General features: G+C 35.9%; 1 protein-coding gene across 2 annotated transcripts in view; it reads right to left on the bottom strand.

The window, feature by feature from the left end:
* EDIL3 (EGF like repeats and discoidin domains 3) overlaps window positions 1-25,877 on the bottom strand; it is a 418,218-nt gene that overhangs the window by 185,762 nt on the left and 206,579 nt on the right. The window lies entirely within an intron of this gene.

Consider the following 25,877-nt stretch of genomic DNA (forward strand, 5'->3'; position numbering starts at 1 on the left):
AGTTTCTAAATAGTTCGCCTTTGATGAATGCGATGAGAAGCAAATTAGAGTTAATAGCTAAAGCTCGTTACATTAAGCAAAGTATAATAAATGTAAATGATGATCTCTTCCTAATCTCATTCAGGGGTTTCTAAAATTAGGATGACTAAAGGGACTTATACCTTTGATATACCATTATTATACCTGATGCAAAATCATGAAATATAAAACATTCAGCAAATTATACTAATTTCCATGCTAATTTTGGACAACAGATACAACGAATATGATTTTAAATGAAACAAGAAATAATGACTAATTCAGTCAAATATCTATCAGTGATAACTTACACATCATTCCCTCTAAGCACGGCACCAGGCTAGGTTCTGTGGGAATTGGAAAGTAGTTGGAGAACACGCAACCACTCCCCATTGCTTTCTCTTTCTATCATCTACTCCTGATGAACTCCTTCTCTGCCCTTGTTCCCACAGCTCCTTACAGACCTGAATGGGGTTGCCTAGGAATTGTCTATTTATGTGCCTTTCACCCTCTCACTTAGTCAAACTGCCAGCTCTACAGATGTAGACCCTGTCCTGCACTGTTTGTTGTATCTCTGTGAATGCCACACATTATCTGGGAGACCACTGGTACCCCCAAAATGTTTCTTGATAAAATTTCTAACAAAGGATTAGAAATAGTGGCCCAGACAATTCAAGCAAATTGTTTCAGATGTGTAATGTATCTTTTGATACACTACAATGTACCAAAATGTATTTATTTTTAGGATCTGGGTTTCTACAGTGCTTAAAGCAATATGATCATAAATTACCCTCTCAAGACTGAACAAGAACAACATACCAGAAAACCTCTATTTTGCCTTTTGTTTTTAACTTCTTTTTTCTAAACAATGTCTCCTCTTAGTATCAGTGTTGGTTATCCTCTCATTTTAAGTTTACCGTAAAGTTAGGCCTAAAATTCCTTAGGCAGGTGATGACTTTCTCTGAAAAAGACATCCTTTTTGGTTTCTGGTTAACTGTCAAAGTTTGAGAGTAGAGACAATTCTTAACTGTGTTCAAAGAATCTAGATAATATGAGTAGTTTATGACATCAAATAATAGGATAAAATCAGAATCTGATAATCTTTAAAAATAGTTGTGTGCCATAAAATATAACAACCTCCCTAATATTTGAAAATAAACTCTCCAGAGGAGGAAAGGAAGGAAGGAGAGAAGAGGGGGAGGGAGGAGGGGAAGAAAGGAGGAAGGGAGGAAAGACAGGAAAGGAGAAAGCGGGGAGGAGAGGAAGGGAGGAGGTTGCCATTTATTCCTTATCTGATGGAATATTTAGCTTTTTTATAGTCTCACTGAAAATTTCACATAGTCTTGATTTATATTGGACTAACATGAAAAACATTTTCATTACATTTTGAAAGAAGCACAGAAATCACTGTGCTATTTATTTTATTGTTAGCTCAATGTAAGGCAATTGCAGCATCTGGCTACTTGGGAACATGCCTACTATGTCTCTCCTTGCATCATATTGACTACATTTTTTTAAGGATGAGAATATGTCAATGGCTAATAAGAAATTAAATCTTCATGTTGGAGAATGAATTGCCTTATTTTATAAAGTCAGATATAACAAGTTATTCTTTTATTTACTTACAGGGAAGAAACTGAGTATTGATGTCTGAAGACCACATAAGGGAAATATAATTTGATCTTGAAGGAAAGGTTTAATTAAGATTAAAGACAGAAAGGGGATGGTAATGTATTTCCAAAAAGGAAACCAGAATGAGTCACAACTTTGAAGAGAAACGTTCATGGTATGATGGTGTATTCAGGAACATGAGTAGCCAGCCTGTCTGGAGCATAGAGTGCAAAGGCGGGTGCTGGGGCCCTAAATCTGAAGATGTAGACAGGGGACAGATTATGATGAACTGTGAGTGCCAGTAGAGAGAAATGGCCTTCATCTTTTGGCACTAAAGACTTGGAGCTGGGTGGGAGGGTATCCTCTGTACCCTTGTACTTCAGATAGACCTAGTGAAGCCAAATTTGGGATGGAATTCAGAAATGAATGAAGGCAAGCAGAGTAGAGAGACCCACACAGGATTTCATGCTAATAGGTACAACCTCTATTTTAATTCTCAGGTAAGAGGCACTAAGAATTTTGTCATTTTAATGTTGAACTATCCATCATGAGTAAAATCAAACCCATCTCTTGCTGCTTTAAGATGTTAATAGAAGAAAGTTTTCATAGTCAGTGACGTTGAGAACTACGAAGAATCATTTTATATGCCTGTAAGGATATGCAGGCACTATTGTTCTTGGCTTCCTTACTTCTTCCAAGTATTTAAACAATAAAAAATACTTAATACATGTGAAAGGTGAATCGAATGGAGACACATCAACGTTTGAACCTTCTAGCTATTTGATCATCAGGCCAGATTTACAACCATCAACAAAGAAAATTATAATTTAGAATATTGGACTCTGAAATAAACAATAGTTACACTTTTATCCAGAGGTTAACATTACGCGGAATAAACTGGAACTGCATTTGCTGAAGTGAAAAACCATACACAGTTTAAAAAAAAATTTTTTTAATGTTTATTTATTTTTGAGAGAGAGAGACAGAGTGCAAGCAGGGGAGAAGCAGAGAGAGAGGGAGACACAGAATCTGAAGCAGGCTCCAGGCTCTGAGCCATCAGCACAGAGCCTGATGTGGGGCTGGAGACCACAAATCATGGGATCATGACCTAAGTGAAGTTGGATGCTTAACTGAGTGAGAAACCTAGGCACCCCTCTCCATACCCAATTTTTGATACAGAGTGACCTTTTATTATTGGTCCATTTTTTAATTTTTTAAGCCAAAAAACTACCTTAAATCTATTATTTATTAAAATACAAATGTACATTAAAGGGGTTACGTACTTTAATACAGTAGGCAAAAAAGTAAGACCTTTGTGTATAGGTACATATCTAATATCATGGAGACTCAGATAACATATGCAAATTACATGGAAGCATTTATATATTAGTATAATGCAGGAGTTCTTTTAGCGGTGAAGGCTATTTGCTCTGTGATTAACACTGCAAGCAATCTAAACGGAAACAGACCTCAATTTGAATAAATCATGTTTAATTAAAGACTAGATATAAATGTTCACAGAATATAATGTAATGAAATGAAAATTAAACATCTTTGTAATAAATCACATACATTTCTCTTTGTCATAGATCAAGACATTATCATTTCCAGAAAAAAAAAATCCTCATCTATTCCAAATGTAGTGAAATATACTACACTCTTTTATAACTAAGAAAAATTTGACATAGCAGTCCCATACAAAATAGGAATTTCCATATTTGGCCATATTTATAGTTCATTTATAATATTAATAGCTATCATTTTCTGAGGTTTTTATTTCTATGACTGCTTCATGGGAACTGTTTTAAAAAAATAGCCTCATTCAGAATTGGATTTTATAATAAGACACCCAGCTGAGTTCTGATCCCTCATCCTGAAAGCCTAAAACTGCTGCCTACCATCTCCTCTGGCTGAGGACAATAAGAGCTGAACATGGATTTCCAGATGTAAACTCATGATGCTATTGTGTGTACGTGCTGGAATTAAAAAGCAAGGTAAAGGAAGAAAGGAGAAGAAGACATGAGGGAATAGATAATTGGTCACAATAGGAAGCATTTCTTTGAACAAAAAGAAGTACTCTAGAAGGATTCCCAGGCCCTTTGCTCTAATTACACAAATTCATTCCTAAGATACACCTAACTGACTCTATCATCATTATGTTGCACTTAGCCCGTTTTCATGCAGGCATGTAAAGGTGTGTTGGTAGACAAGCCACTTTGGCTTAGGTTTTTGCTAATAGAAAAAATGCCAACCTATACACACTTTGGAGATTTCACTGTGAGAATCTTCTTCCAGTAACTGACAAATGCGTATATTCGTAAGATCAGTCTGAGTACTCATGACCTTATACACATCTGCATCCTGAGAAGTGTTCAGTTACTAGCCTTTTTCTCTGGATGTTTTTCAGACCCATCATTGTGCAAACTATAGTCCCAAAACCCATGATATTGACTTTGGAGTGGTAGGTAGGTTGTCAAAGAATTTTTGAGAATCAAGATTTTATTTGTTAGTTCATTTATTTGAGACTTCTAAAAACAATGGCTTCTCTGGGCATAATTTCTTGTCACAGAAACCATGTTGCTTCTTTTCAGGTAATTATATTTAAATATTCAGTAATTCCATTCTTCGTAATAGACTCAACCAGCTGGCCAAAAATGAAATGGAGATTTCTGGAGTCTAGTTCCCTTGAGCTTCCTCTGGAGACTTTTAAAATTACTTGATTAACCAACTAATTAATTAATTAGTTCCAAATTTTCTCACATTTTTAATACATAGATTAAGAGAGATAACAGGTAGCAGTCCAGGGCCATCAGTGTTCCAGTTCATCCTTGAGTTTACCCAGAATCCTCAGGTAGATGCCATCTGGCCCCAGTAGTGCCGCTGCATTTACTTGCCAACATGGCTTAGAATGTTGTGAATACTGACCACCATTTAGATCAGGACAACCAATCCTTCTCAGGATGAGATCCATCTAGCCTCTTGAATGGACACAAAGATAACTTAATTCAATCTTGAAATTATCTCCTTTTCATCTCTATGTATATCCAGACCCATGATCGTCAAAAAGGAACAATTAAATTTCAGGCCGAGCATCCTTGTTTTCATATATTAAAAGGGCACCATGATAAAGCCCTTAATTTTTTCTTTGCAGAGACAGAAAGCCCTTGGGCTGTCTCTTCTCCTGCAATGTTGTTATTGACTGTTAATTAGCCAGCAGAGCCTATTTTCAAGAGCCTGCTATTTTTGATCCTAACAACCCCTCTTCCCTGGGCCCCCCATTAGCTATCAAATAATTTTCGTACCTCTTATGAGTGGCTGACTTTTAAAATTTGACCTTTTATTTGTTTTTCTTATCTAAAGCTTATGGCTTTGCAATTTGTCTTTTAAGCCTAATAAATTACGATGAAAATCTAGAAATTCCGTTCTCCCACTCAGATATTGAATTAAATTATCATGATCAGAATTATCTACAAAATTTCCCACTCCTTTCTGGGACTAGTTCTGTATATTTTTATGTGCTTGAGCTCCCTTTGGATTTTGCCTTCTGCTATTTCAATGTAATTCATTTTAAAGTAGCAAGTTAAAAACTGAATTCTTTAATCAGAACATATCACAAATCTTTTTATAATAACATATTTATAACTTTCACTTACCAAGACAAGAATGTAAAAAAAACAACAACAAGCAAACCCAAATCATACTCAAATCATACTCAAGACATACTTATCCCTCACCACTTACTAACAAATATCAGCCTACTTCTTTGGGGTAGAGGGGTTCTATTAAGGAAAATGAAATTACCAGTGCTTGTTTTAAAAGCTAGAACTTCTATTTTATTTTTTAAACATTTTTTTTTAATTTGAGAGAAAGAGAGGAGGGAGAGAGAGAGAGAGAGAACCAGCCAGCAGGGGAGAGGGGCAGTGTGAGAGAGAGAGAATCTCAAGCAGGCTCCATGCTCAGTGCAGAGCCCACTAAGGGACTCTGCCCCACCATCCTGGCATCATGATGTGAACTGAAATCAAAAGTTGGATGCTCAACCAACTGAGCCAGGCAGGTGTACCAAAAGCTAGGACTTTTAAAACATAACAATGCAAAGGCCCTACACCAGAGATTCTGATTTAAGTGGACTTGGGTGAAATGAAGTGAATAATACTGTTTGTACAGGAGTCCAGATGAGTCTAAAGGTAGCTAGAGTTAACAAACATCAGGTAGGACCTCTGCCCATTCATCTATACATCCTTAGTTCTTTGCTATGTGCTAAGAATGCAAAGATTAATATATCATGGTCCATTACTTTCTCAGGGCTCTTACAGTACAGTACTTACTCAAAGAAATAACCAGTTATGCTGCAAAGTGACAAACATTCTAACAAGAGAATGAATGCACAGTTTCTCAAAAAAGCTTCAAATATCAATAACTAAACCAGTCTAGCAGACTACAGAATGTTGAGTTTTAGAAGAGGAGTCTAGCTGACTGGAGAGAATGCTTCTGGGTTATCTACTCTGTAAAGTCATTTTTCTAAATTAATACACATCTCATTATTCTAAAGATCTGAGATTGACTGGTCATGGTCTAGTTTGCTCCTAGTATAGAGTCATATATTTCCTAGTTTTTTTACTTTTATTATAGTATGTTATCATATATATACACATATATATTTCATATTTATAATGTTTTATCCAGAATTAACCACTCTGTTTTGTCACCTGCATTTCAAATTTGTTCACTTGCAGCTTTCTCTAGTTTTAGTCATCAACACTGATGATCAGCTATGTTGGATTTTTTCTAGAGTGAGTAATCAAACACTCATTACTAGCTAAGATGAGATTTATGTTGGAAGCATAGCTATGACTCATATGCTTACTTAACCACTCATTCACTCACTCACTCATTAAAATTTTGATGGGCACCTTCCACGAATCAAGCCCTAAAATATGTAATGTTGGATATATCAGTGAATGGGGGTCAGTTCCTACTCTAAGAGATCTCACCTTCTGTAATTCTATTTGGGAGAGAGGTAATAAAATAGTGAAATACGTGTCCTACGCCACTTCACACAAAAGGTACTGCGATCATAGAACAGGCAGTGGCTCTGCCTGGAGGAGGAAATATGGAAAATTACTTACAGAAGGTAAGATTTGGTTAGTGCTTAAAGGATTGGCAGGAATTTTTTAGTAGAAAGGAATATAAAAGAACACGATGTTTTCACGAAGAACTGAGCACTTTTAAATGTCTAGATATGCACAGGAACGATATGTGTGGGGCTCCTAGGGGGGGGAGGTTACTAGGTAGTATGGGCCAGATTTTTATGGCCCTATAAATCAGGTTAAGGAGTCTGAACTTTATAGTCCTTGGATACTGGGGAGTTAATAGAGTATTGAAGAATGTGAAAGGGGGCATGGGATCTTTATTTTAGAAAGCTCATTCACATACTCTAGAATTTCATTACTGGGAACATTTTGGAAAAATAATTCAAAATGTCAGAAGGGAATTTTATGCTGACTCCATATTACTCAGACCACATAACATGCTGGCTACAGCCATGTATGTTTAAACATTTAGTTTGGTTTGAAACTAAACACACAGATTTCCTAATATTTAGGGTTGCCAGACTTGGCTGCAAACATACAAGATGCCTATGTAATATCTGGCTCATGCTTAAAAAAAAGTTTATCTGAAATTCAAATGTAGCATCCTGTATTTTATCTGGGAATCCTACTTAAATTGCCAAATAGAATGTGATTTCTCCATATTTTCTTTCTTTCCTTTTATAGAAGCACTTTAATTTTCAGCATATGGTCATGCTTTCCATTTTGTACATTCAGCAGACCTCAAGGAAAACTACCTGCAGTGGAAAATTATTATTGACAAATGAGTCTTCCTCAGGCTTTTGCTATCGCTAAAATTCATTGCTTGCTTTCTGCAAACTGTTTCATAATCTTTAGAGTTTAGAGTTACCTCTATGTAAGCTTCAGTACTACATATACAGACAAATAGCACTTCAGGGTGACAGTAGTAAGTATTTCCACTTATTTGTATATTGCTTACTATGTGCCAAATATTTGTTGAAGCATTTTATGTATAACATGACACCCTGTGAGCTAGTAACCATGAACATAATGAGGAAATGGAGACATTAAAAATGTAAATAACTTGCCCAGGGTCACACAGGTGGTAAAACTGAGATTAAAACCCAGAAAGTGTGTCTCAAGAATCCATGTTATTCACCAACATGCTTCAGCTCCACTAGCAAATATTAGTATTCCCTCTTCACCATCACTTCACCATCACTTGCCTTTGGGTTCTACTCTATGTGCTAAGGACAGATATAGAATAAAATATACTTCTCAACCACTAAATGTTTGTAATGCCCTAGTAATATTAGCATCAGTGCTCTAGGTCAAAGAATCCAATCCTAAAGCCTCAGTTAGAAATACATTTTCCTGCCAATTCCTTTATTTCTCTTAGTAATTTTTCTCAAAATCTTAAGTGATTTGGGTTTAATGGACATTTGTTCTAATTTTATTCCTGTTTACTGAGAAATTGATTTCTTTGGATCCTACATTCTTTTATACATGCCTTTTAACTTTACATTCATATGAAGGAAATGTATATGCTTTAGCCTTTTCTTTATAGAGGGCATCGATACATTTTCTACCTGTACAATTATTTTTTTTTTCAGGGGTGATAATACACATTCCTTTAAAATCTTTATTTGAAAGAATGCATACATACAGAAAAGCACACAAAACAATAAATAAATAAATAAATAAATAAATAAATAAATAAACAAATAAATAAATAAAGTTAAATGAATTATTGTTATGAGACAATCTGTGTAACAAGCACAAAGGCCGAGCACAAAAACACTGCTAGTACTCTAAAAGTGTTCACAGGCCCCTTCCAGATTTCCTCCAGCCTCACAAAGGTAATTGATCTCCTGCTTATTAAGGCAATCATAGACTCACTCTTTGTGTGGTTTATAATTTTACTACTTAACTATGCATTCCTATAAGAGGACCATTTATTCCTGTCTATATTTGAAATTTATAGTAAAAAAAAATCTTTCAGTGTGTGTTCTTCTGTTTGTGGTTTCATCCACAATGTTGTTGCAGGTGACTGCAGTGAATTTATTTGCATTGCTTTACAATATTTCACAGTGAAATGTATCACAAGGCACTTTCCCTTTCTACTGCCTATGGCATTTATGCTGTAGCTGGGAATAAAAGCATCAAGGAACATGCTTGTACATGTCTCTGGATGCATAAGTATACTGAATTTGGGGGGAAGGGTACACCTAGTAGAGAAACGACAGAGTCATTTGGTTTTTATATGCCAATCTGGTTTTTAACATGGTTGCACTCCTATCAGCAATTTAATCCATAACATTTTTGGCGATACAAACCGTGTGAAACTTGCAGGTAACCACTTATTCCACTTCACATACAAGGTATAAGTAGAAAGGCTTAACACCAATATATCCCTGTAAGATATATTTTTAACAAGAGAGGCTTTTAAGGGAACAAATTAGAACTCTCAATTCACCGGGTTGAATTATTTTTCCCTTCAACGACTGCAACTTGTTTAGAAAAGTTAAGACAGTAACTTAGGCTAAAAATAATGAACCACTGAAGGCATGTCAACCACTGAAGGCATGTCAACCACGGAACGCATGTCAACAATGCCACATTGAAATAACTTGTACTGCTATGCAGTTAAATTTTGTATATACAGAAAAATAATTTCACTTAATTCTAGAATTAATTTCTTAAAAAAAACGCTATAAATCAACTCTCACCTACAGATACATGTAGACCAGATAATAAAATAAGAATACTTCCTGCTCCTACATTTTACCATCTTTGAAATTTTATGTTATAGGTGTAATTAAAAATCTGTTAAAAGTGATGAATTCTGTTATACTTCTAAAGCTACTGTGAGGATTAAATGAGGTAACTTGTGGGGGGAAAATCTTATAAATTTAAGGACTGTAAAAAGAATTATCTACATTTTTATAATATGGACTAATGTGTATATGTATTCTTCTATAGAATGTTTCTTGGTCATGTTGCTGAATGAAAATGTACGAACATCTAAAAAATGTATTTTCAACATTTATTTATTTTTGAGAGGAAGAAAGAGACAGGTGTGAGCAGATGAGGGTCAAAGAGAGAGGGAAACACAGAATCCAAAGCAGGTTCCAGGTTTTGAGTGGTCAGCATGGAGCCCGACATGGGGCTCGAACTCTCAAACTGTGAGATCATGACCTGAGCTGAAGTCGGACGCTTAACTGACTGAGCCACCCAGGCGCCCTTAGGTACATTTTTTAAAATGTTGATTTATTTTTGAGAGACAGAGAAACAGAGCATGAGTGGGGAAGGGGCAGAGAGAAAGGGAGACACAGAATGTGAAGTAGGCTCCAGGGTCTGAGCTGTCAGCACAGAGCCCAACACGGGGCGTGAACTCATGAACCATGAGATCATGACCTGGGCCGAAGTCAGACCCTTAACGGACTGAGCCACCCAGTTGCCCCCCTTTTTAATGAGAATTCTGTACACAGATATTTCTACTTCTGGGATTATCATCAGAGTAAATAAAAGGGTAGGATTTTATAAATAAATAAATTTCATAAATATTCTACAGAAGAGCAGCCCTGCCTTGGAGAGGCATGAAAGACAGTATTTATCCACATAATTGCAAAGCCCATGGAAATTTTGATCCACTGAATGGGATAATCCAACAGATACTGTTGATATTAATTCTTTGTAAAATGGAGACATTCACTATTTTTTTTAAATGAGAACATTAGCTCTATACATTTTGGCTGACAGATCACTAAGAACTGGAGCTGATAGACTTAAATTATGGCCGGTAAATATAGCAAACGCTCTTTTTGAAATTTCATTTCAGTTCTCATCAAGGTGCAAGAGTTGAGTGGCTGTATTTCCAAGTCCATAATCTCATCTACATAATTCTACGAGGTTTCCTGGATTCCTGGCAGACCTGGAGGCAAGAGAACATCTGCCACACTCAAGACCACCATTGAAAAATCTGCTTCCAGCCACCAACTCACTACTACATGCCAGAAAAGCAATGCCTATGAGCCATTACTTTTGATATTTTATTTTTTCTCCCATATTCATTGTTAAGTATGCCAATTTGGCATCTTTTTATTTTATGTTTTCCATTAACAGTGATAACTTTGGGATTCAACAGAACTTGAGTTTCTAGCCAAGACATAGTCTGGATATGCCCTTCTGCCTGAAACAACCAAAAAAGTAAAACAGACAAAACATATGAGACAACAGTTTTGAAGACACTGGACATTAGGAAAGAAGCGACAATCATAAACCAGGTGGGTCCTACAGTTGTTCAGGTTTACTGCCTTGAGAAAGATTCACACCATGGCATAGAAAGGACAGTCCAGGTACATCCTTGCCAAATCTCTGAGATAAAAAGAAGGAGCTGGGAGGAAGGAAACAGAGAGAACTCACAGGGATCTGCAGAGCACCCGCTCAGGAATTCAGCAGACTGTGGATCACCTCATGCGAGTAAAAAAAAAAAAAAAAAAAAAAAAAAACACTAAGGAAAGAACCATCTGGATGCACCAGAGGGTGTAACACTTGGAGCTCATATAAGGTTAGGAAAAGTGCCTGATCCCTCAGTAAAAAATAAACTAATTCACGGGGTGTTGGGCACAGGACCCAGAAGAAACTTTCCTCGGTGGTGGGAAATAATTAGCCTAGACTAAAAACCTCACTGGTCCTGTCTAACAAACCTTGTGAGCAAGACCCAGAAAGACCAAACTGTTTTCAAGTAACTTGTCTTTATAAGAGAACAAAGCTCAAGAAATTATGAAGGAATACAAAGTATCTAATACCCAACAAGGTAAAATTCATGTCTGATATACATTCCAGATTAATAGGCATGCATAAAAGCAGGAAACACAGATTTAGAATTAGCAGAAAATGCCATTAAAACAGCTATTATGACTGTATTCCATATACTGAAAATGTTAGAGACATGGAAAATACAAAAAGAGACCCAAGCTGAACTTCTAGAGATGAAAACCACAATGTGTGAGAGGAAAACTACACTAGGAGGAAATAAAGCAGCTTAGACATTGTAGCAGAAAAGATGAGTGAATGTTAAGACAAAAACCACACAGCATAAAACATACAGAGAGAAGAAAAAAACTGGACATCAGTACGTATCTATATATGCAGCCTAAAAGAGATGTGAATGAAGTCTGTGGAGTGGGAGGGAAAGAAAATATTTGGATAACAGCCCTACGTTTTCCAAATATGATAAAACTATACCCACAGATCCAGGCAACTCCACAAATCCCAAGGATCAGGAGCATGAAGAAACATCACAAAGACACATCAGTATTACAGATGTAAAAAAAAATAATTCTGTAGAGAAATTTAGTTTTTTCAATAGATGATGCTGGAACAACAACAAACCAGGAATTTAGACCCACTTCTCAGGCCATATACAAACATTAATCAAAAATGGACTATAGACCTTAAAGTAAAATCTGGAACTAAAAAATGTATATACACACACACATGCATATATATGCATATATATATATGTATATATATGTATATATATGTATATATATATATATATATACACACATGCATATATATGCATATATATATATATATGTATATGTATACATATACATGAAAATCTTTGGGGATTCAGTTTAGGCAAATATCTCCTAGATATACAACATCAAAACATGAGTCATAAAAATTGATAAATTGTACTTTAAAATGATAAACTCTTGCTCTTCAAAGTTAATTTTAAGAGAATAAAAAGTAAGCCAGAGATCAAAAAAATATACTTCCAAATCAAATATCTGATATTTGGAATATCTAAAAATTTCTCAAAAGTCAATAATAAAACAAGTGACTCAAAAAAAAAGTAAATAAAACCCTAGTAAAAAGATTTGAACATTCTCTTCACAAAGGGTATATACCTAAGAATGGAGAACAAACATAAGAAAATGTGTTCAACAGCATTTATTATTAGATAAGTTTAAATTAAACTAAAAATATATTACCACATAACCATTACAATGGCTTAAATTAAATGGACTCACCATACCAAGTGTTGGGTAGGATGTGGAAGAATTGAACTCAGACCAGTGTAAAATAATACAATCTGTTTGGAAAATAGTTTAAGAGTTTTTCAAATACTTAAACATATATCTGTCATATGATCCAGCCATTCCACTCCTCGGTATTTATCCAAGAGAAATGACAACTTATGTCCATTCGAAGAGTTGTATGAATGTACATAACACCTTTATTTGTACTAGCCCAAAACCGGAAACAACCCAAATGCCCATAAATTAGAGAATGGGTAAATAAATTGTGAAATATTTGTACAAATTTAGTACCACTCAGAAATGAAAGAGAATGATTTATCGGGGTGCCTGGGTAGCTCAGTCAGATAAGCATCTGACTCTTGATTTCAGCTCAGGTCATGATCTCATGGTGGTGAGATGGAAACCCATGTTGGGTTCCATGCTAAGCATGGACTTGTTTGGGATTTTCTTTTCCTCTCTCTACCCCTCCCCGCTTGTTCTCGCTCTAATTCTGTTTCAAAATAAATAAATAATCTTTAAAAAACTAAAGAGAATGAACTATTGATACAAACAATAACATGGAGGGACTTCAAAATAATTATGTGGAGTGAAAGAAACCAGACAAAGACCAAGGATTTTCTGTTTCAATTTATATAAATTTCTATAAATGCAAACTTATTTATAGATAAAAAGCAGATCAGTAGTTGTATAACTAAAAGGGACAGATGGGAGGGACTACAATGGGGTAGAAGGAAACTTCTGAGGGTGATGAAAATGTTCAGTATCTTAATTAACATGATAGTTTCATACGTGCATATATATGTCACAATGTACCATTTTGTGCATTTAAAAATGTTTTTAACATTTCTTTATTTTTGAGAGAGACAGACAGAGTGCGAGTGGGGGAGGGAGAGAAAGAAAAGGAGACACAGAATCTGAAGCAGGCATCAGGCTCCGTGAGCTGTCAGCACTGAGCCCCAGGTGGGGCTCAAACTCACGAACTGTGAGATCATGACCTGAACCGAAGTCAGAGGCTTAACCGACTGAGCCCCCTGGGCACCCCAAAATATGTGTATTTTATTGTATGGTAGTTATATCTCAACAAAGATATTAAATAAAGTCATCATGTCAAGGTTCTTTTCATAAGTCACTTATTTATCAACTGTGAACTTAGAACTACACACACACACACACACACACACACACACACACACACACACACACAATCTAACACACATACACTGCATCACAGTAACCAGCCCACAAAATTAATGAGGGACATCAGCCTTCTCATCAAATTCACATCAGAAAGGGGTTTTTTTTTATACTTCTACCTCAAAGTGAGAACTATGTAGCCCAAATGAAATGAGGCAGGCCTTATTGAAAAGACGGAGTAGTTTAATAAAACATACTAATAGAAGGAGCTGTATTCATAAAAATGACAAAAATACTAATTTTTTCACAGCAGTTTACCTCCTGCTTTGCAGGTTATTTTCATCACTCAAGGAAGGCTTTGCAGGAAGTCTTAAATGAAGATGAATGAGAAAAAAGTCATATAACTGCAAGATTTTCTACTGCTCATATATTTTTGGTTTGAGATTGCATTTACTTCTGATGTGGTTGACTGTAAGAAATCAGAAGATTATTAAACTATAACTGGGGTTACCCGTGCCTCTCCTAATAGTTCTTATTTCCCAGAAATTTTTCTGAGGTAAGTTCATAAAATATATTGATGTGTATGTTTCCTGCACTCTTATGATCTATTTAAGAGGCTGTAATTTTCATGTAGGAACTATGAAATAATTTTCTCTAGTTCTCTTTGCTCCTATATGAGAGGTAGGACTTTAAAAACAAATATATGCGTGTATGTATGTGTATATATATATGTAATATTATAAATATATTTGAGAGATTTATTATTAATTTCTTTTAATATGTACTAAGATGGAAATCTCAATTCCATTAATTACTAATCATGCAATTTTACATTGTAAAAGTAAGCCTTCAGGGCAACAATTTCCATCATCTCCAATGAACCTGATTAAAATGACTGGCCATTTCTATAACAAGTGCTCTAACAAACGGTCCTGTTCTGTCAGAGAGGAACGGGTCTGATTAGAAACTGCATTGCTGTGTTATGCTGTTATAAGATTAATGCAGAAAAAGAGTTTAGTTCCTTTTAATAAAATCCAATGACTTGTGAATTGGACTAAATATCAGTAAATAGTAAGCATAACGGTAACTCCACTTAATTTGGTTGTTTAATTTGGCCCTGAGTATAATTATTTGAGTTTATGCAGCAACTTACTTCCCTACACTCATTAAATCTCCTTCTCCTGTGTTTCTAAAGGATAAAGGAAGGCTTATGTAGGTTCAATTAAAAGGGTGATAGAGTCATCCTCAAAAGTGATATTAATATTTTCCCAGAGTAGAATCCATCCACAAGATACTGCAGTATTTAAAACATTTTGTTACATCATGCACAGGTAGAGAACAACTAAGATCTATGGTGATCTACTTTAGTGAATATACAAATATATTTTTGAAATATGTAGAGCTTGGGGCGCCTGGGTGGCGCAGTCGGTTAAGCGTCCGACTTCAGCCAGGTCACCATCTCGCGGTCCGTGAGTTCGAGCCCCGCGTCGGGCTCTGGGCTGATGGCTCAGAGCCTGGAGCCTGTTTCCGATTCTGTGTCTCCCTCTCTCTCTGCCCCTCGCCCTTTCATGCTCTGTCTCTCTCTGTCCCAAAAATAAATAAACGTTGAAATATGTAGAGCTTTTTATAGGTACTGCCTCTAAACTATAATAAATTCCTATGTTAAATCGCCTATGTGAAAACAGTGGAGGGGCAGAGAGACAGGGAGATATAGAATCTGAAGTTATAGTAATTCCACATAGTTAAATACGATTGGCACCTTATTTTTACCTACTTGCTATGTATATATCATATATGCATATATAAACTTATATACATAAATTATGTGGATGTACAATTTTTTAGTCCAGGGCTACTGTATTCTTTATCAATAGACAACTCATTATACAAGTGAGAAAATGATCTCTAAAAGCTACCTCCTCTTACTTATTCTCCATGCCCTCCTCAAATGTGTTAGTTATATCATTTATTTTAGTTCTTTTTTTTTAAGTTTACTTACTTAGTTTTGAGACAGAGACAACGTGAGCAGAGGAGGAGCAGAGAGAGAGGGAGAGAGAGAATCCCAAGCAGCCTCCGGAGAGCCTGACACGGGCTCAAACTCACAAAACCATGAGATCATGGCCTGAGCCGAAACCAAGAGTTGGATGGTTAACTGACTGAGCCACCCAGGTGCCCCTATTTTAGTTCTTCTTTGGTTACCTATTCAACCTTAACCAATATATTTAAACCTGCCATTTGTTCATAAGCTTTAGACATTAAAACTCTGTATTACCCTTCAAGCCTCCTGTCTGCCTTTACAGTCCTACAATTTTTTTCACTATAACATTTTTCTTATGTTTTTTTCAACACTTTCTGTTCTATTGTGGTAAATATGTCAGTCAGAGGAAGCTACAATTTTGCTTCTTTAAGGGTAACATGTTACTTCTCTTAGGGGTTTGGGGATTTTCTCTACAATCATATTTCACTAGAATTTGTCTGGATGCATGTTGCTTTTTAATCATTGTGTTGGTACTCATCAATTTATTGCAATATGAGGAGTCATTTGTTATTGCCTCCAATTTCTTCATTTTCTCTAGAACTAAAAAATTAGTCCTATGCTAAATTTCTTAATTGATTCTCCATGTTTGTTAAACATATATCTCATGTTTTCATTTCTTTATATTTTAATCTAAATTTTGAAAGATTTCTCTGATTTTATTCTCCTGCTACAATAAAAAAAATCTTTCCAATCATATTTCCCATATCCAGGAACTCTTCTTCAAAGTGGCATAGTCTTATTTTATGAAAATAAATTTTCTTTGCTTTTAATTAAGATGTTTTAAAGTTTTAAAAAGTTTTTTAATGTTTTTTTTTTTTTGAGAGAGAGAGAGAGAGAGAGAGAGAGAGAATGAGCAGGGAAGGGGCAGAGAGAGAGGGAGACACAGAATGTGAAGCAAGCTCCAGGCTCTGAGCTGTCAGCACAGAGCCCAACGTGAGGCTTAAACCCATGAACCATGAGATCATGATCTGAGCTGAAGTCAGATGCTTAACCAACTGAGCCACCCACGCGCCCATACTTGAAATGTTTTAAAAAGGTCTTTCTGTCTCATGAATCATACTTGTGTCTTCCTGTATCAGTTATTCTATGTATTAATTTTGGGTCTCCTGTTTTGTGTTGTTTACTTCAAATGACTACTGGTCTTTGATTATCTACTCACATGAATGAAAAGGCTATAGTGATTAATATACTTAACAGGTATAGTTTCTTCAGTTTATTCATAAGTTTATTTTCACTAATAGTCTTCTCTCCTGCATGCAAGGACTGACTTTAAGCTCCAAGTATGTGGAACGTAGGCAGGGAGCAGGTAGCAAGGATAACTCTATTTGCAAAATGAGAAGGGTTTTATTAAGTGATGCCTACTTCCAAATTAGGAAGCTGAGCCCTCCCCCACTTCTTAAAAAAATAACTCTTCACATTTTTAGACAGCAGTCTATCAGCTGTAGCCTTGGAAATCATGTTTTGTACACTGGGGGTATAAAAAAGTGAAGAGGTGAGAAACTGGAGTCACTGAAAGTTCTGAATTAACTAACTTGATTTCTGTCCACTCATTTCTCTGTACCAGGTGACTCCAGCTGACTCCTACCCTGGACCTTTCCACTAGAAGTACAGCCTTTACCTCAATTTCAGACTTTTCCAGGTCAGAGATGTAGGTTCTTTGTCCCCTTCTCTGTCAACACAATTTCTTCCTATATTCCTTCATCTAGAAGTGTCAAAAAATCACTGGGGTGCCAATAGCCTTTTCTCAAGATTTTTAGACTATTAAAAATGATTCCTTTTTCTTTAATTTTTGCTGTCACTTCAATAAGATTTGAAAATAAAACTATGGTAAATATGTATATTCAGTTTTCTATCTTGAAAGGCTAAATTTAAATTATACACACACACATGTTAATTAGTTAGTTAGAAACATAGAAAGAAAACATAGAAACATAGAAACAAAAAGGAGACAATCCATCCATTAGGGTATCCTTTTTCCCAATTTAACTAAAATGTTTATTGTTTACTCCAAGGTTGGTAATGAAGAAGCTTTTTAAGCATTTTGAAACCAACCTTCTACCATCATCCCTTGACTTAAAGATGGCCCTCTGGGGAGGGTGGCAGCCCCAAACAGAAAATAATTTCTTCTGACTGCTCAGTAAAGTTACAGAAGAGCATATTCCCTGAGAGAGCAATAAACTCAGTCCCAGAGATTGTTTAGGAAAGCTTCAGGAGAAGTTATTCTTTTTTAAAATCTAGCATCCACTAGACAAAACCTTTCTTCAACATATATTCATTTGAGACACCAGACCAGAGTACCATCAACACATGTCATACAGACAGAAAGAGAAAAGAAGTTAAACTCACTTGGGCTTTCCCCTCCAAGTACCATCATTATCAAACATTTTATGCCAGAAGTTAACCAGATCCATAATTTTTTATGTAATTCTTCTCAGCAGAAAAAAGAAGAACAGGTACTTAATAAAGTTCTGAGGATATTTCCTTCACCAGTCTGATTCTATTAAAAAGCTGAGGAGTATTTGACAAGAATCTCTATATAACCCTTTGGTTCTTTCTTTAAAACAAAGTGGAGGATTTGCTCATGTTACTAATTCTTTTTTTTTTTTTTTAATTTTTTTTCAACGTTTATTTATTTTTGGGACAGAGAGAGACAGAGCATGAACAGGGGAGGGGCAGAGAGAGAGGGAGACACAGAATCGGAAACAGGCTCCAGGCTCTGAGCCATCAGCCCAGAGCCCAACGCGGGGCTCGAACTCAAGACCGCGAGATCGTGACCTGGCTGAAGTCGGACGCTTAACCGACTGCGCCACCCAGGCGCCCCTCATGTTACTAATTCTTAAACAGTTTTATATACACCCCGGATGTGAACAATTTGCCTTGCAAATAATACTCAAACTACTAGGAAGAATCAAGTTAAAGAAAGGGGTTGGAGGTAATGGGGGTTGAGATCTCAGAACTTCTTCAATTAAAAGAAAAAGATACACACACCTGTGCACACACATACACAGGTTCTGGCATCATTTACTCACACTCTATTTTCATGAATGTTAAAATTATCTAAATTCAACATAATTTGTAAAATTACAAAGTCTGGTTCTATGTTTTTTTCCAAGTCAGTTTCTCGAGCCCTTTGCATTCCACCCACATAGTATAACTCAGTGTTCCTGACCAGGGCAGAGGTGCCAATCTGCGTGATCTCTTTAAGGAAAACTGTAAAGAGAATGATATAGAAGAAGGTGATGAGTATTTTTTAATTCTTGTGAATTCTTGTTAGCAAATTTGCTTTTTCCTTGTAATTAATTCCTAAAGAGACGTGTTACGAATGAAAAATAATAGAATACAGAAAGCTAAGTGCATAACTTACAAAATGCATAAATATTCGAAGAGGTATTTGGAATAAAACAATACTTCAGCCTTAAAGCATTGCATATTTTGGTCACAAATAAAAGTAGATGCTTCTGAAATTTTCTAGACCATGAGAGCTAGAATATATTACTGAACAAAGAAGTGTTTCTCTAATGAAACAGCATGCTGCATATAATGAAAGCATTAAAATAGTATACAGACAAAAGCGTTAGGCACAACAAGCTTCATTATGTATGATGCAAAATAAAAGAAGAATATATTTGTAAAACCAGATGTCCTACTAAGTAAGAGCAAAAATAAATTGAAATCTGACTGGTTTATAAGTCTATCAATTATATTGGACAGAGTCAAGTAACATTTCAGCACTCTCATTTTCCTACTTTCATCTAAGAATTCACAAAAATAGGTAACCTTAAGGGTTTTACCAATTTACTTCTTAATTCTGAAAGTGAACACTGCTCTGATATTTTAAAGAATATTATCTGCACTGAAGGAAATTAAAGTGAACACTGGGAAAATAATTTATCCAATTCCCCTAGCAAAACATGCAAAAATTCAGCTGCACTCATACATATCTAAATATGTCAGCTTTCTCTCAGAGACATGCCTTGAATTATGCTACAAAATAGAATACCTGAGAGATGAAAGAGCATTCAGAACGTCAAAACAGAAAAACATCGATTACTAAAACATAATTCTAAAGTGCTTCTAGCATATACAAAATACATTTATATTCCATAGTTATGTAGTGCATAGTACTGCCTTATTATAAAGTAAGCTTTGCATCTATTTGCTATTTATCCCTCAATTACATGGTAAAATTGAATAAAAATAGAAGAATACATAAATATAAAAATATTTGGTTTTATGTCCTGAAACTTTTATCCTCAGATGTGTAGAAAACCATTACTTCGAAAAAAATGTATTTTTGTGATAAATTCTCCATTTTCTGTAACAAGTTGTTTACCTTAATTTTTGAAACCTTCAGGTCAAGTAATTTATCCTGTCATTCTGTGCTTGTGCATTTCAGTTTCATTCTTAGTATGGAAGGTATTGATCTAATAATCATAATCTATTCCCCCAAATATCTACAGTCATTTTGTATCCCCTCCAACTAATTTATTACAAAATGCATAAAAACTTCCCCTGTGGTGCCTATAACAAAAGAACAAACAGAACAATAAAAAGAAACAATGTACACTTTTATTATATTTTAATGACATCCCCCTTGCCTGTACATGCCCAACCAAGTGGAAACATTTTAGCCACGGGCATCTCCAGAGATCCACTTTATGCCACTCTGCAATACAAATTAATGGGTAGAAACTTCCATTAACAGAAAAAGTTAAAAGGCAACTAGCTATCTGTTATAAATAAACAGTGCATTTATGACTTAGCTCATACTAAATCACTATATGAAAGCCAGGGTACAGACATTGGCACAAGTGTTTCTCCTAGGGTGCACAAATTTCTCTCATTGAGGTTTCATATTGTCTCAATAATCATAAGTAGACAGCAAATTTGTAGGTAGGAAACAGTGTCTTTTGGGTTAGCTAGAAGCAGAAGAAATGAGTGAACATAAATGTAAGACATTCATTTGTTGATTACTCTTACACGAGTTCAAGTTTACACGAGCTCATATGTTTAAGTACATTTTTTCTTTCAAAAATGTTAAATATTCTCTAGTCCTTTCTAACCATGGTCTCAAAATTCTCAATCATATGTTTCTATCAGTAAAATTTTAATTGTGGTATGTACTCGCAATAAATGTCTGGTTAAGTATTTGTAGGTTATATACAAGTATTACTAAATGAACATATTGTGTACATTTTAAAATGCATATAGAAAATGTAAATTTTAAAAATAATGAGAAAATGTTGCAATAAACATTTTTAAAGCATCTTCCTTATTTTGATGGCTTCATATTATCATTAATATCCTGAAACATTGTACTCACTCTGGGTGAGTTCATAAACATAATGGTGGAAGTAAAAATATAGTATATATCATGTTGATAATTTCAATTTAGGAGGCTAACCTCCTGTTAGATGTGATCAATTTAACACTGCTTTATCTCATGTTTTGGGCTTAGCTCATATTAGGAGAAGAATTGCTGGCTGCCATTTTCCTCTCTTCTTGCATTATCAGTATTTTCTTCAATCTGACATTTCTCTGCATATTTTTTTTTCAGGTCAGTGTGGTTTGGTGAGGGTTAATCAACGTGGATGGAACTAGATGGTATTATGCTAAGTCAGTCAGAGAAAGGCAGGTATCATATAATTTTACTCATGTGTGGAATTTGAGAAACACAACAGATGATCATAAGGGAAGGGAAGGAAAAATAAGATAAAAACAGAGAGGCAAACCATAAGAGACCGTTAAATACAGAGAATAAACTGAGGGTTGCTGGAGGGGAGGTTGGTGATGGGCATTAAGGAGGGCACTTGTTGGGATGAGCACTGGATGTCATATATTAGAGATGAATCACTGGGTGCTACTCCTGAAGCCAAGACTACACTGTATGTTAACTAACTTGAATTTAAATTTAAAAAATCAAAGAAAAGAGCCAAAGGATTATGTGCTGCTGTTTGTCAACCCACGTGCAGGAGGAGAAAGCTCAATTCTGAGGTCTATCAAGGCCAAAAGCTGAGATTCTTAACTTCCTCGAGATGGTTCAAATAGTTGTCTTACAAATGCCTAGAAAACGTGGCTTAAATTTCCACTAAGGCAGAGGTCTGTGAATTATGGAGGCTAAACCAGGCCTGCCACCTGTGTTTTGTGTGGCCTGCAAACTACGAATGGTTTTTACATTTTTTAATGGTTAAAAGGAAAATTATATAAAATTCAAATTTCAGCATCCATAAACAAAGTTTTATAGGAACCACTCCAAAAAACATAACACAGCAGTTGCACGCTGCTAGAAGTATGTTGCTTTGTAGAACTCGTACTTTTCCCTATGAACCTCTGTACTAGTGTCCTTCTGACAAACAAATGCAGTGAGGTACCTTCTCAATCTATGTGGCAAATAGTAGTAGAATTAATATGTGTAATTGTTAACAAATAAATATAAAAGTAAATTCTCTTATTTTCTTTGCACGCATCGGAAGATTTTCCCTGCACTCTTATAAGGTGTATGCACCTCAACAGGAAAACAATTACACTACAAGTAAAGTGTCCACGAGGATGGATCTGGGGATTTAACATATGTCCCATTTGTTTTTAAGCATCAAATCATACTCTATTTACAACTCCTAAAGCATGATAACGGTTAACAGAGTTAGATTTTTTGTTATTTCAATCCTTTTTTTTTTAATGTTTATTTTTGAGAGAGAGAGCATAAGCAGGCGAGGGGCAGAAGAGAGAGAGAGACAGAGAATCCATTGCTGGCTCCAGGATCTGAGCTGTCAACACAGAGCCCAATGCGGGGCTTGAACCCACAAACTGTGAGATCATGACCTAAGCTGAAGTCGGACACTTAACTAACTGAGCCACCCAGGTGCCCCTCAACCTTTCACATATAATGAAGTATTTCTAAGTTAAGGAGAAAAAAAATACCAAACATTTTTCAGGCTAGCTTAAGGACAAATGCCTTTTTAAAAACTGGGTTTGGTATTACTAAAGTTATATATTCAAGCCTATATATTTGCCAGACACTCAGATCACAGGGTGACTGAATATAAGGGAATGATTCACCCAAACCAAAAAATGAACACTGGGTTCTTCATTAACCAAAGAGTTTCCCAGTATATAATACGTAAAACAAAAACACCCTTTCCTAATACTAGATATTTATTTCTCCCTATCATTGAATCAAATCTTGAAGCATTGCTTCCACAGTTTTCCTGGTTACCTTTAGGTAAGAAAAATTTTAGCTTACTTTCAGTTAACAAACAAACAGTCATTTACATTTTACATACAAAACTAAGTTCAGTCTTATAGCATCTAAAAATCCGTAATCATATCCAATTTGGAAATTTCTTCCCCAGATTAGGGGAAGGAAAGGAAATAAAAGGAAAGGAAAATGAAAGGAAAGCAAGGAAAGAGCAGGCCCTCTCCTAAGACTAGCAGGGCCTGAGCAAAAGGGCAAATCTTTTACATGTGTAAATATTTAAAAGTTATAAATAAGGTTAATAAATCATGAAATTGTGTGTGTGTGCAGGTGTGTTTGTGTGTGTCTATATGTGTGTGTATTCTCCTACATTTCTAATAATGTGAAGGACTAGGTTTATATTTAGAACTCACAGATACCTCAGAGTTTCCTAAAACAATGTGAGGACCCTGGGGAAAAGGGCTTTCAGTCCACCCTTGTTAATGGGTAACCCAGCCCAAACATCCTCTTCGTCCAGTAGACAGCTATTCTATGGCCTATCACTTAGCTGAAGGGTGTGCACAATAGTAACTCAGTTCATCCACAACAGGGCAGATATGAAGAAGAGGCCCAGATAGGCCCTGGAAGTCAGCTTGGTGTCATTTGGACATGATATCCTGTGGGCCTGAATACCTTGAGCATGGCCTAGAAGGGGAAACCTAGATCTTGAAGGCGGGTGCGCAAGCTCCTTTGTGCCCATCAACTCCTTGCCCCATCCACGCCTTCGTAGAGTAGACAAGAGGAAAGTCTTCCTTGATGGTCAGGTTGAAAGGTGACACTGGTGACTAATGGATGTGTTGAATGTACCATTGTGGGTTCATTGTCTCCTGGGGCAATTTTGTGGGTTTTCTGAAGATAGCTCATTTCTGAGAAATGCCTTGTCTCAGCCGCCTTCTCTGACAGGTCACTATCCTCTGCCTCTTGGTTCCCTGGGGACCACCACTCTGGTGAGCCAGGGAGATTCTCTGGCCTTTGTCCTTGGGCTCCATCTCTCCTAAGATAACACAGCTGCTTGGTTTTGAGAGGTTCACATCGGGCCCACAGGAAATGCACACACTTTCCCTGCCATATCCTAAAAGTATAGTCTGCTGATCAAACAACTCCTTGCCCTTGCTCCATACTGCAGTTTCAGTCATAGCCTCTTGTTTTTGGACATGTCCAGGCAGGTGTGAAATCACCAGTGTGTATATAATTGCATACAAGAAGTCATTACAAATAATAAAGGAAAAACTTAGTGTTTTATTTCTTTCTGATCTCCCATGGTCCCTTTTTCCTTTAACAGTAATAATGCACTTAATATCAATCATGTTTTTAAAAGGAAATATTTAAGGAAACAAGACAGTCTACTTTTAAATCCACCAAGACTCCCGAGTTCTGTACGTGAGAAAGCTTTCAAATAAAAGTTGGGCAAGAAATTTGAACCTTAAAGTGTGACTGTACTTTTGAATGACAAAACCAAATCATGTCCAAAGTCTCTGAAAAACAGAAAATGGCTAGGAGGTTCATTTAAAATATACTCTCTGAACAATTTGAGAATGGCAGGTCATAAACTACAGCAGAAAGATAGCTGGCAATAAATATTTTCCTTCAATTCAATTGCCCTGAAAGAGAAAAAGACTATGTTCTCAGATAAAAATATCATTTACACTCTTAGAAGACTATACTCAGAAAAATTGAAATAAATTATGTTTCCTATGAGCATGATATATCAATTAAAAATAGAGCCAATTAGGAGTTAAACTACTCCAAAGAAATAAAACAATTTCACATTTGTTTAGTTTTTGATATATGAGGCCATCCAGGAAAAAATATACTAAATGCCTTAAATGAGTTTATAATTTAAAAAGGCAATTGAGGGGCGCCTGGGTGGCTCAGTCGGTTGGGCGGCCGACTTTGGCTCAGGTCATGATCTCGCGGTCCGTGAGTTCGAGCCCCGCGTCGGGCTCTGTGCTGACAGCTCAGAGCCTGGAGCCTGTTTCGGATTCTGTGTCTCCCTCTCTCAGACCCTCCTCCGTTCATGCTCTGTCTCTCTCTGTCTCAAAAAAATAAATAAACGTTAAAAAAATTAAAAAAAAATAAAAAGGCAATTGATAGTCCAGAAACTTTTAAGTCCAGACTTAAAAGATTAACCAGAGATAACAGTCATCCTGAGTCAACCCAGCTATATAATTATGGTAATGTTGGCAGTAATGCAGTAACATGGACATTGTCATCTTTTACAGAGAGAAAAAGGCACATGGCAAATTTCAGCAAAAAACAAAAACAAAAACAAGAAAAAAAAAACACATGAAACCCAACAGCAACAACAGGAAAAAGAAACCACAAATAAAATTAAAATCCATGTGTATAGATTTGCAAATATACAATGAATTTTATCCTAAGTGAAGACACAAAAAACAATTCTGAAAAATGCTAGCATAGTATTGTCACAAAAATGGTATCTTATCAACTTCGAAGTGGACTCCATGGGCTACTCTATTCAAATATGATGAGTCATTTATATAGCTCCATAGAAATTTGGAGTAATTTCCCAACCTCCACAAAAGGATGATTTGGACCCTGAAGCTGGCCGTAAGGGATTTATCTTTACCGTTGGACATGTTGTACTGTGTTTGTTGTTCTCATTGTATATGCAGAGGCAATTGAGAAGAATTTGGAATATTATTTATTTTTAATATATACTCTGATTTTCCCCCAAAAGCAGTTGAAACAGCTTGCAG

The sequence above is a fragment of the Lynx canadensis genome, chromosome A1, assembly GCF_007474595.2.
Source record: "Lynx canadensis isolate LIC74 chromosome A1, mLynCan4.pri.v2, whole genome shotgun sequence".
In the NCBI taxonomy this organism is placed as follows: Eukaryota; Metazoa; Chordata; class Mammalia; order Carnivora; family Felidae; genus Lynx; species Lynx canadensis.